This window comes from Gorilla gorilla, chromosome 4 (genome assembly GCF_029281585.2).
Source record: "Gorilla gorilla gorilla isolate KB3781 chromosome 4, NHGRI_mGorGor1-v2.1_pri, whole genome shotgun sequence".
Lineage (NCBI taxonomy): Eukaryota > Metazoa > Chordata > Mammalia > Primates > Hominidae > Gorilla > Gorilla gorilla.
The window spans coordinates 96,652,699-96,669,669 of NC_073228.2; the positions used below are offsets into that span (position 1 = coordinate 96,652,699).

General features: G+C 33.1%; 1 long non-coding RNA gene across 1 annotated transcript in view; it reads right to left on the minus strand.

The window, feature by feature from the left end:
- Positions 1 to 16,971, minus strand: part of LOC129533517 (uncharacterized) — a 311,392-nt gene that overhangs the window by 146,900 nt on the left and 147,521 nt on the right. Inside the window, exon 5 of the long non-coding RNA XR_010133908.1 lies at positions 2,793 to 2,958. This is a non-coding gene — a long non-coding RNA (uncharacterized lncRNA). The remainder of the gene's footprint in view (positions 1 to 2,792; positions 2,959 to 16,971) is intronic.

The window sequence follows — 16,971 nt, forward strand, 5'->3', positions numbered from 1 at the left end:
GACTTCATTCCAAGGAACAGAGTAGGGAAAGTGGGAAAAAGTAATTTGACAGCGGAGCAGCCCCTCAGCCAGGTGATTTCCATTAACTTCAGTGGTGATAAGTCATGTTGATAGTATGTGTCCTTGATATGATGTGATGAGAACAGCACTTTATTTCTGGGGTATTTCGTCCCAAATCACAAAACTCTAGTATAATCATGAGAAAAGAGAATCTGACAAATCTCAATTGAGAGACATTCCGCAAAATAGCTTACCAATATTCTTCGAAATTTCAAGGTCATCAGAAGAAAGGAAAGTTTGAGAAACTGTCACAGCCTAAAGAATATGGGTACTACATTTAATAGGGATTACTAAATGTAATAAGGTATCCTTCAGAATACCTTACTGTTAAATGTCATAGGGCATCCTGGAGGGATCTTGGAACAGAAAAGGACTTTAGGTAACAACTAAGGAAATCTGAATAAATATAGATTTTATATAGTACTGAAGTATCAATATGAGAGCCATAATTGTGAGAAATGTATCATACTATTATAAAACATTAATAATAGAGGAAACTGGGTATGGATATATGGGAACTCTCTGTACTATCTTTATAACTTTCTTGTAAATCAAACACCAATCTAAAATTTAAAAGTTTTAAAAAATTAACTTTAGTTTTATGCAGAATGAATGATAAACTCAGAATCTTTGAAGGCTTTCTATCCATACCACCTATAAAACTTACGTTCTTTCCCCCCAGCCTTCTCCGTTAGTCTGGATAGAACCTTGAGTAACCTGCTTCATGACTAGGTCACTCTCACCCCTATTATTTTGTTCATTTCATTCATATCTCCAAAAATGTCCTTGCTTTTCCTTTTTGACTATCTGGCCCTTCTTCGAAGAACTCTTGAAATCCTACTTCTAGGGGTCTTTCTGTATTTATTTTGTATTTCCCTATTCAAGATTAAATGAAGGAATTTTAATCTTTACCCCCAAATTCAGCATGGTCATATTCAAGATCATGCATTGTTCATTATGTGTTTTGTGCATGTACGTTTCAACATTCTCCATAGCAAGTAAATCAAACTATTTATTCTAGATAAATAAGTAATATTTTATTAATTTTATAATGTGAACAGGCAGATAAATATTTTCCACTATGAAAATAAATTTTCCACTATGCTATTCTGTTGGAAAATAAACACATATTTTAGTAATAAATATTTTTAAATATTATAATATCAAAGCAGAAAAAAGCTATTCTGTTGGAAAACAAATGCAGATATTAGTGACAAATATTTTTAAATGTTATAATATCAAAGCAGAAAAAAGGGGAGGAAAATTGAAAAAAAGAATGAGAAAATGTAGGAAAAAAAATAATCAGCCTGACTAGGGAGGCCAAAGAGAGATGATAGCAAATTTTAAGGAAAAATTAGTCGTATATTTGTTCTTTTATAAAAGAGTAACAATTAGTAATATATATAATAAGTAGAAGAATATATTTGCTTCCCCCCCCTTTTTTTTTACTAAATATATGTGTCCTCTATATGTTTTAATGGAGATTCAGCATACAGTGAAGTGTTAAATTCTTAAAACAACAAGAGAGTTTTTCTGCATTGCCTTATACTAAAATGAGTAGGAAATACTTTAGGAAGAGACTTTTTAAAAGAATCAAGCTTGGGTCATGTGGCAAGAGGCACATTATTTCACAATATCTGTTCTGAACTTCTTCCATGTTTAATGTATAAGACAGCAGGGCACATGAATACTCAAATTACATTTTCAAGTTCATTCAAAACATCTTTGTGTGACCATGTAATTACGTTCTGGCCAATGAGATGTAAGTTAAAGATTTGATTGCAACTTGCAAGAATCTTTCTTAAAAAAAGACAGCTAGCACATGTTTTTTGTCACCTTTTGTTACTCTTTTAACTTTTAATTACTCAAATATTGTTTGAAGGACTTTTTCTCCTCAGAAATCATATACAATTTTTTTAGCTTTGCCTACAATCCGAATTTTGAGCAGCTGTTTCAGATCTATAAATATAAGTTAAATTGATTTTGATAAAAAATTGGACAGTTTGAAAGAAGACAGCTAGCTACCAATTGATTTGATTGAAACTCAATCCAAATACTCACAAAAATAGCAGTCTTTTAACTTTAGAAATTCTGTCTTAGTTGCAATGAAAAACTTGTAACTAAGATAATAATGTGTCCTGTGATCTAGCTAGAGAATATAGCATACAAACTAATAAAATTACAACAGCAACTTTAATGTTTTATTTAATGTATATGTGTGTCTGTGTGTGTATATATATATAATTAAATTAAATCTATTATAGACACACAGTTTAAAAGAATTAGCTAATATCTGGTAGCCTATCAACACCTAGAACTAAATAAGGTCTGTTTTTTAAAGGAAGTGAGGGGAATATAATATTTTAGGTAGTTTTCCCAATTTTTAAAACAATCATATGCATTATTATCTCTACTGATTTTAACAAAAGAGAGAGAGAGACTGAGGATGTCAGGAAGTTTAGAAAGACTCCTCTAATATCAAGCAGCTTGTAAATGATGGAGGCTGGATTTGGACAGAGTTGTGTCTCTTCATGTTCTTACATCATGTTAGCCGACTCCTAATGAAGGTTTTTTGCTCTTGCTGGTGTGTTGTGTTGTTATTGTTTGAATCTATGTTTATAACTGAAGAAAAGGGTTTTTTTAGATAAATAAAAAAAAAAAAACAGGAGAAGGCCACAGTTGCTCATATTCAGCAGATAGATCAAATAAAGCATGGGAAAGTTTGCACTTACTTCAAGAAGGCATATTGTTATCTCCTTGTTATTTTTATGTTAATTGAATAATATTCTCTGGCATATGGAAATAATAGCATTTCCATTCTAGTCATATTCAGCTTCCCAGTTATTCTCAACTGAAGTCAGTTTCTTTTTAGGAATGCATTAGATTTCTTTTTGTTGTCTGAAACACAGAGAAATGAATATGAAGAAAGTTGTTAAGTCTGATTATGAATATCTGGAAATTAGATCCATATAGTTAGGGAAGGAAAGGGAATGCAAGGTCATGATTTAGCTAAGTTTGTGGTTCTTATTTTTGTGAGGATTCTCAAACTAAGTTCTTGAATAAATTTAGCGATATGTGCTTCATAGACAGCAAGAATTTCAAACTTTTAGATGCTACTTTACTTCTTGACAAATTGTTGGTATCTTAAGGCATTTCAAACACCAAATAAAAGAAGTTCCTTTTTCTTTAGCACATTCATAGACAACAATATTTGGAGAAATTAAGTAAAAGGAATCAGAAACACATAGAATACATTCTTTTAAAATATAAAGGAGTTTAAATGTTATTGAGAAAGTGTCTAGCAAAATGGGTCATTCTAAACCAAAACACTTAAAAAATGGATTAATACATTTCAGAAACTCTAGGAGAAAAAAACAGAAACTGCTTTGTAATTAAAACTAAATAAAACATAAGTTCATTAAAATAATTTGAATTTTGTTCTGTTTTAGAAGGCTCTCTGGTTTGGCTCAAGTAACTATTTTATGTAAGTTAATAATGTAATTTATTATTACACAAATAAGACATTTTCCTATTTTATATACACAGAAAGGAGCGATACATGATGTCCTCCTGCCATATCTAATAAGGCCCTTTATTATCTTTCTCTTGTTATCTTCCCTCTTGCAATAGGTGAAAGAAAGAAACAGAATACGTCTGGACCACACAGTTTGATGAGAGATCTTTGCTATTTGAGGCCAAGGACTGTATCAGTGTCCTTGTACAATACAGGGTACTTGGTAGGCACTTAACTCATGTCTGGTAAACTTTTTTTAAACTTAGATCACTGAAGGAGTCATAAATAAGGAATTTTAAATAGGCTGAAGGAAGTTAGTCCCAGTAAAGTTAGATGATTTATCAATGATCACATGAAACCGGGATGTGAAGCCATGTTGTAATCCCGTAACTTCCATCTGTATCCATTTCAGCCTCTATAGAAAGCTCTTCTACAACTATGGCTTTAATTCCAAAGTGGTAAATACACAACCCAAGGAGAGTAAAAACTGAAGAGGGATGGAAGTATGAAAGTTAAAAGGGTAGGGTACAAAAGTGCCTGAGCCTCTATCCATTCACTGGCAATGAGGATGCAAACCCCGGAAAAAGGGGGAAAAAGGGGTGGGTGGGTTGGGAGAGTGAGGTGAAGAAGATACTCAAATGCTCAGAATTCTGAGGAAGCCACACTATCTCACTCACTAGATGAGTCATCTCAGTTGTTTTCAAAACATCACTAGAATTTTCCAAAAATAGATTTGCCTTTGAGTTTTATGATACTTTCAAACTAGATCATGTCACTGTTGCTTTTTATTATGGATGATCTCACATAGCAAATCAACTCCAAAATTTGGGGTGAGATATGCTTTAGATTTTGTCTATGCCCAATCTTTTCTTATATGAATATCTTTAAAACATACATAAATTACAATTGAGCCATTCTTAAGGCACAATATAAAGAAAGTGTCATTTTGTCTCTAGCAACAAATTAGTATAATCTTAGAAATATAAAATTTGTTTAAATTATTAAATATGATAGTATTTTAATTTCAATACAATAATATAGTAAATATTAATTTGATAATTTTTTCATAAAGCTTGTCAATATTTTTCACCATTTTATGCTACTGAAATCTGTTCAAGGAAATGAAAATATGGCATGAACTATCTGTTTATTAGAAATTCTGATACTGTTTAATACAATTTTACTCACGACAAATAAATTTTATCTACGAATAATTATATTTTCAACTTATCTTTGATTTTTTTTTCTCCTTGAATCATAGATCTGGGGGTAAAAATCCACCTAGGCAATAGTGGAGTTCACACCTTGATTTGTACCAAAGAAACTGAGACTTTATGGAGGATTTTTTGTTTTGTTTTGTTTTTTGTCCACATTCATAGAGCTAGCTAGTAGCCAACTAGGACTCTTCTGATCCCAGAGATTAACATGAAGGAAAAACCAACTTATAAGATTGCAATGTTGACAGTTGCTACCAATAGAGGTGGCACTTATGTCTGTTGGAAGACTACTAATATGGGCAATAGAGATCTCCAAGATAAGAGATAGAATTTTCCATTTACGAAGTGTTTGAAACCTCTAGTCTTTTTTTTTTTTTTTGAAATGGAGTCTCGCTCTGTCACCCAGGCTGGAGTGCAATGGCACGATCTTGGCTCACTGCAACCTCTGCCTCCCAGATTCAAGCGATTCTCCTGCCTCAGCCTCCTAAGTAGCTGGGATTACAGGCGCTCACCACCACACCTGGCTAATTTTTGTATTTTTTAGTAGGGACAGGGTTTCACTACCTTGGTCATGCTGGTCTCAAACTCTTGACCTCTTGATCCACCCGCCTCAGCCTCCCAAAGTGCTGGGATTACAGACATGAGCCACCATGCTGGCCACCTCTTATACACATTCCTTGTCATCTCTCAAAATTACACTCTGTCACCATCTCTGCAAAGTCTTATCCTCTTCCTCTTCTGCCCAGGTAAAGTTACCTACTCCCTCCCGCATACTCCCAGGGTACTTGTTAATAATTATATAATCACACTTACATGTGCTGTGATTATCTAGTTGTATATCTATTTTCTTGAATAAAAAAGGAATTCTGGAAGGAAAGGCACTGAGACTTCTTATTCATATTTGTTTTCCTAATATTTGGTACATTATTTAGTATTTAATAAGGGTTTGCTGAATGAAATGGAGTTTAAGTCTATACATTAGTGTAAGAATTCTAGAAAGATTATGTGTAAAAAATTATAGGCTGTAAATAAAAGATAAGATCTGTAAGAGTAGTCTGTGGAAGCAACATCACCAGGTTATGGCAGCAAAGCAGGGTTAAGGAAAAACACAAAATAATTCGACAAGATTGAGATATGTGAGGGGTCTAGTGAGTGACTGAGATCAGAACAGATGAGGAGGAAATTAGACAACTTAAATCACAACCAAGGAATTTAGTCACAGGATTAAGGCCAAAACCAGTCCTCCAGGTGATGGAATCCTTGGCTAAAACCCATACTACAAAGCAGATGTTTCTCTTGAAAGCAGAATCCGTAAATGAAATAGATTAACACCTCCAGAAAACAAGAGTCGGTTGCATGAACTGGAAAGGTTGTGTAACATAAGGATTTTCTAAGAAGCTACTCTTTATGAATGCATTTTTAGTCTCCCATCATAGCCAGCCCTACCACCTGAAAGCCAGAATCTGGGGACTAGTGAGATAACGAAGGAAAAAAGAGATACTAAATGCTTTCAAATGCGTCTTAATATTGTATGGCCACCAACTCCTTTGAGATTTTGATTTTGTGAAAAATAACATATTCACAGTAATACATAATCTTACACTGAAAGTTCGGGGACTGTGGATCCTTCTCTGGCCATCCAAGTACTTCTATTCCTCTAGATAGAACTTTTGGAAAGAAACTGTAAGATAGCTGAACCTAAATATGGAAAAATTAAAGGTCACCTCTGCTACAGTTAAGTAGATTCACTCAGTTGTCCCATTCTATTGGTGACTTTTAATAAGTTTTGCTTGTTCTTCATTTGTTTAATTTCCCAGAGGTGTCCTTTAAGCTGACGGGTTTACAGGCATGCACAAAAGTATAGACCTCAGTTACTAAATTTTTCTTATATTAAATTAAAGACAATTCGTATCTAAAATATAGAAAATATAGGTATGCAAATAATTAAACAAGAAAAATGTATTTTTTTATTTTAAAGCCTAATACATACTCTTTATTTTTAAAAAACATAAAAAATAAAATGTCATTAGCTTTCCATTTGCTTTAAGAATAAAGTAGGTTTCTGGTTACAGCAATTTTTTTTAAATATCTGATCTTTTGTATTTATTAAAAGACTTTTTAGTTATGTTAAAAAATCCATAAAACACTAAGCCTACTTTGTGCATGAATTTTTTTATAATATAGAATTCACTGAGCCACCTAGTGAATAATTTTATATAAATGCTGATCATATTATATACAGATTACCTACTATATTGTCTCTGCTTCCATACTGCTTATTCCCGAAGGAAAGGTCTATGCTTCATTAACTATTTTATCAAAAGAATTAGCACAACATCTATGGAGCTTAATGCATGTAACATCACAGAAATGCAAGGTGTCACATGTGTGAAGGGATGTTGCATGAAGGAGAGGAGGCAGATGTGTCAAAAAAGATACATTAGAGCTCCAAATGCCTTCATTGGTGCATTTGGATTTTTTGTGAGGCAATGGGAAGCTGCAAAAAGTTGTTTAAGCAGATATGCAAACAAAGTTTGTGTTTTAGAAAGAAAATCTTAATTGTATAAGAGATGAAAAACAAAGAATAGAAATAAGAAACTTGATAAGAGTCTATTAAAACAGTCTAGAGCCAACTATATGAAAACAAACTAGAAGAGTCTGAATAAAGAATGCCTGCACCAAGGCAATGAAACTGGGAAAGAGTAAGAATAAACAATTTCCAGGAAAACAAAAAATGGATACACTGTGATTATGTGGAGTTTCATCCAGAAATGCAAGAATGGTTCAAGATTAGGAAATCTGTTAAGATAATTATATAAGTACATCAAGCCCTTGCTGTGTTCTTTTCTGAGAACACCCTCCTCACCCTCATATATTTTGAAGGCTCAAGCTCGCCCTCAGGTATTTGTTCTCATGTCCCCTCTGCAGAGAGGCCTTAATGGACTTCCCTTTCTAAAGGAGCACTTAGCATCTTTCTCTAACCCCTTATCCTGTTTATTTACCTACCTACTAGTAATTGCAACGTAACCCTATTTTATTTATCTTTTTATAACTTCTCCATTATCTATCTCCTCTACTGAAATGCTAGGTGCCTAAGAGCAGGGACTAGGACTCTTAATCATTGCTATATCACCAGCATTTAGAACAAAACCTGGCATAGTAAGTGCTCAAACTAGTTTTGAGTTACTGATGTGATTACCTTCATAAATGTTAAAAATATATCTGATGTAATTTCAGCACCTATTTTAAAAATAGAAATAGATGAGTACTTTTATCATTCTAAAAGTCAGCTTCATGCTTAATGAAGAAACGCTAGAAGCATTCCTATTAAAATTAAAAGCAGGAGTAAGATAAGAATGTTCTTTGCTTCCACTCTCATTTTTTTTTTTCTGGAGCAACTAGCCAATATAAGTTGACAAAGGAAAAAAGGTATTAACATTGAAAAGGAAAAACACGAGACTAGAGATGGAAAAGTATTAAAACCAATGAGAAAACTTAACATTTCTGGATATAAAATTAATAGAAATCAATACTTTTCTTACATACAAGCAATAGCCAGTTGAAAGATAAAATGGAATAAAAGATCTCACTTTAAAATATGAAAAAGAATACTTATGAAGGGACCTAATTAAAATACATAGAAATCTATATAAAAATTCTTCAAACTGTTAGAATGACTGTGAAGACAAAGAGAACAAATGCAAAGGCATACTGAGTTTTACAAATATGTCTTACAGATACGAGTTATCCCTAAGTTAACCACAAACTTAAACTTATTCCAATAAAAATACTACAATAGATTTTTTTAAATTAAAAAATGGTAGAAAATATCTAAGTCTTTTTGAATAGGAAAAGGGTTCAGAGTGGAGATAAGCCCTACTGATAGTGATATACATGTGTCTTTTTCCCTTCATCTACATTCATTCTCTAGATTGTAATCTCATGATTTCAAATTCCATCTAATACCAATGATGCTCTTATTTATAAATGTAATTCTACAGTTTAGGATTCTTCACTGAACTCCATATTTGTATATGTAATTTTCCATTCAATACCCACTTTACTATCTAACAGGTATATTCATCTTACTTGTCCCTAATTGAGCTCTTAACATTTACCTACCCTCAAATCTAATCTTTCCATTATCTTCTTCATCTGAAATAATGACAAAAACATCCTTCCAGTTTTTTCTGACTATACACCTTGTAGTCACCTTTCATACCTCACTCTCTTTCTCCAATCTATTATTCAATCTATCATCAAAAAATGTAGACTCCATTTTAGATACATAATGAGAATTTGATGGCCTCATACTATCTCTACTATCATCATACTGGTCAAAGTCACTATTATTTATTTCCTGAATTATTGCAATTTCTTCCTGACTTTTACTGCATGATTCCACTTTTGCCTGCCTTCGCCTCTCCCTACTAGTCCACTTACCCTAATAGCCTAAACTTAATACAGCAGTCCAGTGATCTTTGTTTTGCAGTTGGAATACTTAAGATAAAATTACTTCCTGAGATAAATTGGGAGGCAGATCACATTGCTAAGGAAATTGTAGCATTAAAAGAAGAAGTTAGAAGACTATATGTGTTGACTATTTTTGCCTGAAATTGGCAATGCACAAGAGGAAGTTGAGCTCAGTAAAGAATCGGCTCATTTTCCAGTAGATATAAAAGAGAACAGAGACAAGGCTATGGCCTTGTGGAGTTCACCAACAGGCTAGCTGCTTCTGGAGTCCAAATGGCAGGTGACAAATTCAAAAGTGACACAGGTCTACTAAATATGTCAGTTCAATAAAGTGATGTGGCAAATAGTGCATTAAAAGTGTGGTGCCAAGTAAAATTCAGTTAAAAGACCAAAGGCAAAAATCAGATCAAAGTTTGTGACCTTCTTATTATTGTTCCAGATGGCCTCATGGTAGCTACCACTAGTCTATAGATAGATAGATATATATATAGAGAGAGAAGACAGAGAACACGTGAGAGACAGTATGAGAGAACATGAAGTAAGACAATGGATGTGGATGTGGTTAATGCACTTGATATCCTAAAGTAAATTGATGAGATGTCTGTTACACTTTTTTTTTTTTTTTTTTTTTTTGAGACGGAGTCTCACTCTGTTGCCAGGCTGGAGTGTAGTTGTGCTACCTCTGCTCACTGCAACCTCTGCCTCCCGGGTTCAAGTGATTCTCCTGCCTCAGCCTCCTGAGTAGCTGGGATTACAGGCACATGCCACCACGCCCAGCTAATTTTTCTATTTTTAGTAGAGATGGGGTTTCACCATGTTGGCCAAGATGATCTCTATCTCTTGACCTTGTAATCCGCCTGCCTCAGCCTCCCAAAATGCTAGGATTACAGGCTTGAGCTACCGCGCCTGGCTGCCTGCTACACCACTGAATGAATACTGTGCCAAAGAAACAAGCTCTGATTTTTTAAAAGCCTTTGACTTTTTGAGACTTAAAAACAATGCTTATGCCATCAAACTTCCATGAACAGGAGGAAGACTTTGAATTCTGTATAGTCTTCAAAGAAGCCAGGCTCCCAATATCCATCTCTGACGAGGGCAAGGAGATGCCTCCAAAATAAGAGAAACTAAAGCTACAGAAAACAATGGGCAAATAAGTTCCTCCTAGAAAGCAAAATTAGAGCCTTCACAATGCTGGTCCAGTGATGGCTTCAAATTACTCTATTTCAATTACTCTTCAGTTTACTCCCTTATGTTCAGAAGCATTTAGTATAATGATCCTGTCCCCATTCCACCACTATATACTTGGTGTGGTGATATGTATCTTTTTTTATAGTGTCAAACACTGGCACAAAAGAGGTATCTTGGACTTTGAACTTAATGCAATGCCTGGATGACATGTTAGGCAGTTTATTTTGTGTGAGTATATAATTGGGAGGGCAGAGAGAGATGCATATTTGGTTACCAAAGTGCAGATAGTAGGAGACACTGGCTGAATGCTTACCACTCCCATTTACTGTTCTTGAGTATACAGGAAGGCTACATTTCCCAGTCCTCCTTACTTTTGTAAGGTACTATGTCTCTTCTTGCAGCAAACATGCTACTTATAAGATGGAAAACAAGGGAAAAAAGTATCTTGAATGGCAGCTAATATAATACTGTAGGATATCAAGCCAATCTCTGAACAAAATATTATATCTTAATAAGATAACAAACTGGGTATCTAAATTGAAAACTTAATATTCAAAAATTAGAATCACCTTATGTACTGATTAAAACCAACTACAAAATGTTATAAAGAAATGATCCTATTTACCACTACAACAAAAGCCATGACAAAGTTAGGATTAAATCCAATAAAAATGTGTGAGAACTTTACGGATAAAATTATACAATATAATATGGTGACATAAGACAGTATCCCAAATAAGTTTCAACAGACAGTATTTTCATACAACCTAAGACTCAATAAGATACCAAGTTTCTATGAAATGATCAATACATTTAGTGCAATTACAATAATCATTTATAGAAACCTGACAAATTCCATAAATCCCCAAGAAAGAGCAAAGGACCAAGAACAGGCAAGAAAATTTCATAGGAAAATGAAGTGGGAATACTTAATCATCCAAATATCCAAATTATTGTAAAACATTAGTACTTAAATATTGTAATATTTTCAGAGAAAAAGGCAAATATAAGAGACTTGAGAGTGCCGAAATATACCATATGGTATAGAAATTGTATCAGAGATGTTATCAACCTAAAGAGATTACAGTGAACAATTTAATAACTAGGGGTAAAAAATTGATTATGCATATAAAAATTTAATCAAAACCTATAACATAAAAAGATAACATGTAAAGAAATAAATTTATAAATAGAAATTTATGAATCTTAAAATAAAATTTAAGAAAATGTCTCTATGGCCTTTGAATAAGAAAGGATTTCTTAGAAATGCTGAAAACAAAGCCAGAAATGGGAAAGTGATAATTTATAAAAATGACTACATTGAAATTAAAACAACCTCCAGTAAAAGAGACAAAGTAAAAAACTAGCCACAGTGGTAAAGGATATTTGCAAGGGAAAAGTTTGACATTGGCTTGGCATTCAGATTTTATATAGAACGCCTAATAATTAGGAAGAAATATTTTAAACACCTAATAGAAAATTATGTAAAGGTTTAGAATGAAGAATGGAAAATGAAAATACAAAAAGATCCTCAATTTCACTCTAGATCAGGAAAATGTATATTAAAACCAGAATAAAATATTTCTTGTCTGTCAAATTTCTCTAAATTATAATAGTGACTATAACAAATATGAGTGAGCATCATGGATAAAGAGATAGGCTAATACTCTACTGGTAGACATGTAAATTGCTATTACCATTTTGGAGAAAACTTTGGTAATATGTCTATGTCCTATAAAATCACAATTCCAAATCCAATTATGTATTCAAAGGAAACTCTTGTATAAGAAAACATAAAAGAATTATTATTACAGTAGTATTTGTAATAACAAAGAATTGTAAATATGTACCCCTGAAGTAAGATTATATCTAAAATGATATGCAAAATTTTATCAACTATTCAAAGAAGAAATAACTTTTGTATAAATGATTTTAAAATGCAAAAACACATAACAAGTTTTCCAGTTTATTCTTGAAGATATCACTTTTCTGTCACCAAAGAAAAAAAGTCACTAAAAATTGATCTAGACATTAATTTCACTTGTGAATATTATATAAAACACCAGTTAAAATACTAAGACATTTGACCCAATAGCATATAAGAAGAGAAACAGAACCTGACCAATCTTGATTTAATCCTAAAAATGCAAGAATCTTCCAGCAGAAAAACTATTTCAACTTATTGAATAAGATCTACAAAATACCAATAAGTAAGACAATTAAGAACTACACAAGGGACTTCTACTTCTGAGAAAATACCTGGAACGAAACTCACCCTGGCATGCTAACCAATCACGACATTGGGGGGAAATGTATGAGGCAACCATTTCAGACATTAAACAGCAGGCAGGGCAGACTGCCATTCCTGAGAAAAGCATGACTCATGAAATGAGCTCCATGATTGTTCTGAATCTCTACAGCAAGATGGAGATCAAGCAAAGATCAGAGCGGGACGCTGACATGAGCTTACCATAGAATCGCTGCTACGGGATGAACACAGACCGTAGAAGTTAGATAGCACTTACAGACATGAGAATTCCAGACCCAGCCAGAAAAGAAGAAATCATCTGACTCCCCAAAAAGGCTCTAAATTAGGAATAAGAACCACACTCATAGTAATATCACGTTACACTAGACTAGCCCTGACAAAGCCCAAATCTAAGCCTTAACAAAATCATCAAGGGAGAGAGAATTTGGAAGTAGAACTCCACCAAGAGAGGAACCTGGAAAACATTGGGCTTTCTACAGATCCACACTAATTTGGATCTCTGTGCAAGATGTCAATCGGAAAACAAACAACAAAGCAAAACTCTTTGAAGACATCATCCCACGTATCACCCCAAAAGTTCAACATGCAATCTGAAAGTATTCAACATCTAAGTAAATAGGAAAATGTAACCTCTAGTTAAAAAGTTTAACAGAAAGTAACCCAAGGTAGTTTAGATACTAGATTTCACAGATAATTACTTTGAAGCAGCTATTTCATACACACACACACACACACACACACACACACACACACACAGCTATGATAGATAGATAGATAGATAGATAGATACATACATACATACATACATACATACATACATACATACATAAATAGATACATAGATATACACACAGTATATATTTAAAGAAAAATATGGTATTAATGACTGAATAAATAAGGAATCTCCTCTGAGAAATCAAAACTATAAAAGAAAAACTAAAAATTCTAGAATGAATTAAAAAGTATAATAACTGAAGTGGAGGGGAAAACTTACTTGCTTTTCAAAACAGAAGATTAGATATGGCAAAGAAAATAGGATCACTGAATTCAAAGGCAGAGCTATACAATTATACAATTTTGATTATAGAGGCTTTATAGCATGTTTTAATATATTGTAAGACAGTCTGTCTCATAGCTTCAATTGGATAGTGTTTTCCTAGATAGTCTTACAAGTTTATTTTCCATGTGAATTTTAATATCCTGACTAGCTAAAAAAAGTTGATGTTTATAGTAAGATTGAATAAAGATTATAAATTAACTTTAAGATATAGACACACACACCCACAAATTTCCCACAATGAATCTTTGGAACAATATTTCCTGAGTTCATGCATGCTTAAAAATGATTGTCTGTCTAAAATCTTGTTCATAGAGGGACAGCTTGAATAAAAATAAAATCCTTAGTTGACACTGATTTTTTGTTTCTTTCCTTCCCACTCTCCCCTTCCTCCTCTGCTTTCTCTTCTTCCTCCTCCTTCTCCTCTGCTTCCTCTATACTGATTTATCCTTATCTTGATTTGTGTTTCAATGCTGATTCATTTTTATATTGATTTGTATGCTGCTTTTGAATAGAATGGTGCTGCCAGTCTAATTTTTGGTCCTTGTAAATTATTTGCTTCTTTGTATGGAGGCCCTGAGGATTTTCTACTTCATCTTTAAAATCTAAAAAATGTACTAGAGTGTAGCCCAGAATTGATAACTGTGTGACTGTGTTCTCAGGAAATATCTGGGCCTTTTCAATATGTAGTGTCCTATCTTTAATTCCCTGAAAGTTTTCTTGGATTATGGTTTAAATATTAAATTAGTTCCTTTTTTTTATCTTCTTTAGGGTCTTCTTTTCATTTTGGTGCCTTCTTTATTCTTCATCTCATTGTCATTCTATCTGTTGTTTCTCCTCTTTTCCTCTAAGCATCTTATTAATTTCTTGTTTGTATTTCTTCATCCTTGGGCCCCATGTAATTTAGTTTTCATTTCCTATATTATTTTTCTGTCTTTTTTCTCCCGAGTTCATTAATAATATTTTATTTCTTTCAGTTTTGTTGTTGTTGTTTTGGATTTTTTTTTCTGTTCTTAGTATTTGAATTTCTGAATCAAGGTGTTTTATTTTTTTCTGTAACCCAAATCATGCTTGCGGGATTAGAAACTTTAGTTATTTACAACATTGGTTCTTACCTGTAGAGAATGTCACACCAACTTCATCAAGTACCCAGCTGCCTTAGCATTGAGCAGCAGAAGCAGTAACTCCTAGGTTATGAATATTCTCTGACAACATTAATTAGACCCATGAGGATGGAAGCCCTATGTGCACAACTTTCAGGACAAAGCTAAAGCTAAAGAAAATCTCCATTCATGTCTAACAGAATCTCCATTCATGAACTAAGTTGTATCCTCCCCACATTCATGTTTCATCCCTAATCCTCAATGTGTCTGTATTTGGATATAGGGCTTTTAGGAGGTAATTAAGGTTAAATGCAATCATAGGAGTGGGATCCTAGTTCAATAGGCTCAGCGGTCTTATAAGAAGAGGAATTAAATGCAGTCATAAGGATGGGATCTTAATTCAATAGGCTTAGTGGTCTTATAAGAAGAGGAAGAGTGCTCTGTGTGTGTGTGCGTGTGTGTGTGTGTGTGTGTGTGTCTGTGTGTGTATTCATTTAAGCATACAGCAAGCCAAGAAGAGGGCCTTCACCAGGAACCAAATTGGATGGTACCTTGATCTTGGACTTTTCAGCCTCCAGATCTATGAGAAACAAATTTCTGGTGTTTAAGCCACCCAGCCTACAGTATTTTGTTATGGCAGTCAAAGCTGACTAATGCAATGGCCTCGTTGAATCAAATTAACCATTCTGGAATATCCTGATCCAGGTGTATAGTAGATATCTCCTTTACATATAGTTCTGTCTCTCTCCTAGAGAATAATCCCCTAGATTATGAACATTGATTCATTTGGATCACTCACAGCATGTGCCTTTTATTAATTATAAGAAATTCATATTCATAGTAACAAATCAAATGCAATTCAGAAGAGAATGAATACAAACTTGATTCTTCTTTACTATCCCTTTCCTCCATGCCACCCTCTTGAGACACTGAAAGAAACTGAACTTTTCTATTATTGAAAGGAACTGAATCTGTAAATCAATTTCTTCACTTTCCCTTTTCTTATTTTAACTGTTTGGATTATTTCTCTCTTACTGAACATTTCTTCACTTTCAAAATTATTGGCTAGAGTTCTATGCACAACAATTGTATAAAATATTCTCCTCAGTTCAGCATACCACTAGGATGAATTTCACTTAAATCATTTAAAACATTTTAAAACCATTTTTTTCAATGGACTTTAATATTAAAAAGTTCCTGGGCTGAGAAATGTTCACTTCTTCTAGCCCTGTTTTAACTCTTTGCATCTGTTCTGCACTGTCATAAATAACCAATAATTTTTCAATTTAATGACATCGGTTTTGATCCAGTTCTCAAAACTGTATTTGTACATGGTTTTATAAAATGTCTGCTAGCAAAAGTTTCCTTTACTTTAAACAAAAGAAGTCAAAAATAAAATAAATGTTGATCATCATATATTTTAGCATACAAATTAAACTGCAGAAAAAATGGTAAACAAATATAATTTTATTTGGAACTGGTTTTGTTAAATTCTTGATTGATACAAATTTTAATTTTGAAATGTCATTTGAAACCATATGCTTTTGTATCTTAGAAATGAAATATACTTTCAAAAGTCCTTTGTCTAGCCCTCTGCCTTAAAACTGATAAAAATTTTACCATCAAAGCAGCTTAAATAAAGTGAATTGATTTGCTCTAACTAACAAGTATTTAAAAAGCCAGGTTTTCTAACTTCACATACCACATGTTGTAGCAATGCCTCATAATTGTAACTGTCATTGGATACCAACAAATTCTATTCACATTCAGTCCTAAAATCCAATATTTACAGAAAACCAGCCCTTTACTAACGTCACCTTATGCTTCGAACTAAACAATCCTGTTAAAACGGTTATTGTGACAGTAGACTATTTATTATTTATTAATAAAAATAAGTTTATATTCTTTCTGAAGACTATATTTATAAAATTTATTAGAATTTATAAAATTATATACACTATACATGTATGTGGATATACCACTCACACATGCTGAGCTTCAATGAATGTATGTGATGTGTTGGAAAATCAATACAATCAATTGATTGTATCAATTTAAACTGGTAAATGTATTGCCTTATCTAAGTGTTC